At 35.3% G+C, this 3,011-nt stretch overlaps 1 protein-coding gene across 1 annotated transcript in view; it reads left to right on the plus strand.

The window, feature by feature from the left end:
- LOC101632346 (olfactory receptor 4C45-like) overlaps positions 1-3,011 on the plus strand; it is an 8,135-nt gene that overhangs the window by 1,025 nt on the left and 4,099 nt on the right. The window lies entirely within an intron of this gene.

Below are 3,011 nucleotides of genomic sequence, written 5' to 3' on the forward strand. Positions count from 1 at the left end.
TTTGAGGGTAGGGCTGATATATCCATCAAGGTAGAGTAGACACAGTGCCTATGCTGCAGGATAATTTCTTGGTTTCTTTTAAAGTAAGAAAAATGAAAATAGATGAAATTCAACAAAATTCAGTCTAATTAACCAATGGAAGTAGAGGACATGAAGTATGAAAGGACTCCCAGAGATGAAAGAGATGAGAGTGAATGAAAATGTCTTTAAAAAAATGTTAGTAGTGATTTTTTTTACATCATTCTTCATTTTGTACATTTTTAACTCTCAGTTGTAATCCCTGTGGACTTCCCACCACCACTTCACCCACAGTTCTGTGCACTTTCCCTGCCCCAGCATTGATCCTATTCCCCTGTAGAATGTCTCTGGTGATAGTGATTATTATAGGTGATATGCTTATACATTTATTCATAGACAAACAAACACAAATGGAACATACAAATTTAATTTCTTGTGATTCATTATTTTTTAATTAATATGTCCAAGTTTGGGTAGCAAGATACTTTGCAAGGACTTAAAGTGAACACACCACTACTTCTGTAAACAAGAATACTTAGTTATTCAATCAAATAGAAAACTTCTGGCTCATGTGTTCATTCTACAAGGTTGAATTCCAAAAATAAGCAGCATTCACAAGTTGGTTAGGCACTGCTAATCAAAATTTCAACAACATAAAACAGCACCAGACCTATAGGCTGTTTGATATTTAAATGTTTTCTTAAAACTAAACATGCTTCTCAACTTTCAACTAAAGCAAGTATGCTTTTCTAGGAAGTCTCTGAAATTAAAATTGTAGTAGCTGATCTTAATGAATAACACAGAAGAAAATGCAATTGTATGAACTGTACACAATTTAGTCAAATAATGAATTTATAGGCCAAAAATTACAATCTTTTATTTCAAATGTCAGTGACAAATGATTTCCTGTTTATATTATCCTGGAAAAGAAATATTATTCTGTCCAAAGAAAGATCACTTGAGAAAATTATTCCTTTGCATTTTCATTTGAGCTGCATTTTTCATTTACTTGATGCTAAAAGCAAGCAACAGAAAGCTTGTACTGAATGATTATGAGGTCACCAATAGATGTCCATGTGCTTTGATTTTACTCTCTAACATCTTGGAAGAGTGGACCTGGAGGAGTTCCAAAAGAGTCATCTAAACCATCTCCAAATTTCATTGTTTCAAGGGTTTAAATCCTAATTGACATTGTAATTGTTTTTCACATTGAGGCAAAGCAAAGATACAGAAGGTGCTACTGATGGCAGACACTCATGATCTGAAAGTCTTACAACATCAAGAAGTGAAAACCTAAAAGAGAGACATTCAGTACAAGCAACTGGAAATTAACTTAACATCCACTTCTGTTTTCTAAAGAAACTGGTGTTAGTTTAAATCATGATTTTCAAATTTCTGCAGGTTTATAATGGTAGGAAGAAGGATTTTAGGCTCAGAGATTAGTTGCAATGAATCCCGAGTCAACTGAGTGAGTCATGGCAGGTGCGTGGCCGGAACTCAGGTTTCAACTCACAACTTTCAGTATAACCACTGCCTACCACTCTACTATTTCTTTGACAAGAAAAGAAAAGGTGCTCATAAGTTCTGTAGGCGCTCATAAGTTCTGTGAAGCAACTCTCAGAAGTAGTGACTAGATTATTATTATCTTAGTTTTCTGGGGGAAAAAAATATATATTCATTAGCAGTCTCAGAAAATCTTCCTCAACCAACTAAAAAGAGTTACTTATAAATGGGAGTGAGAATGTAGGAATGATCGATTTTTGTGCTTTCTACTTCTCAGGAAGAATAAATTTCCCATCATAGGATCACTTGCTGAAGCAGTTTTGGAGCTAACTTTTGCCTCATTCACAGGTTAGAACAATGCTGATGTCATCACTTAATTATCCCCTTTGAATAGATATTGGATTCACAAGGAAGGCTCTTAACCCTACCTCTAATAAGTGCTCCATGTCCTCCTAAATATACAGAGAGTCCACATGTTGTCAGGAGAGAGAAGTCAGGATTTCCACAAACTGATATTGCAAGGCCATCTCAGGGAAATCCCTGGGCTAAACACAATACAATCTGAGCCTTTCCTGTGTTCTGAGCATGGGTTGAGGTCTTCTACACAGATCAACTTTTTCAACTACCTACATAAATTTGAAGGAAAACTCTAACTCTCCTTTATCCTCTCCACTGCTGTGTGATGAGCTAAGATGGAAGAAGCTACAGAGAGAGTGACCTGAATCAGCATTGCAGGTCCACCATTTCAATTATTCCAAAGATAACCTGTTGCTACATCCCAGGAAAACCACAGTGCACACAACAGACATAGCTCTGGAAGCATGAACCCATATTGACCAGAGGAGACACATGCAATCATTACAGAGTCAAAGATATGAAATTGATGGGGTCCTCTTACATACACAATATTGATATTAATAAATATGGACAGGATATACATATCCATATCAAGTAGCAACTTTCCACCACAAAATGTGACAAGTTACATATCCAACTTTGTTTAGTAATTGTGCACAGCAATCCACAGTCATGGAGTTCTATTGTAAGTCTCCTGCAAATTGTTCCTTTCCTTGAACACAAAGAAAATGTCTCAAAATAAGAATTTAGTATGCTAAAAATTCATGTCACAAACTTGAAAAACAATCCTAGTGAAATTCTGAACCCACATATCTTCCCATTCTGTTGAGAATAGTTACACAAACTTAACTATCTTTAAAATCATGTGACTCATAGGCAGGATAATGTCTGAAGGAAAAATATGTAACTGTAGTTTGCTTCCCTTGCATTCTGACCTTTAAAGGGTCTATAGTTCAATATCAATAAATGATGAATAAATTATCTTACAATTTGAAACCTCTCTGTGTGTGCAAATCATGACAATGTAAATCAACATAAAAAGGTTCCAACATAGAGAAAATCTCTGAGTTTATGCTTTAGTGCAAGAATTCTCTATAAAACTTCAGGCACAGATTATAAAATCAGTAGATCAG

The sequence above is a fragment of the Condylura cristata genome, unplaced genomic scaffold, assembly GCF_000260355.1.
Source record: "Condylura cristata isolate star-nosed mole 26May11 unplaced genomic scaffold, ConCri1.0 scaffold00015, whole genome shotgun sequence".
Taxonomy (NCBI): Eukaryota; Metazoa; Chordata; class Mammalia; order Eulipotyphla; family Talpidae; genus Condylura; species Condylura cristata.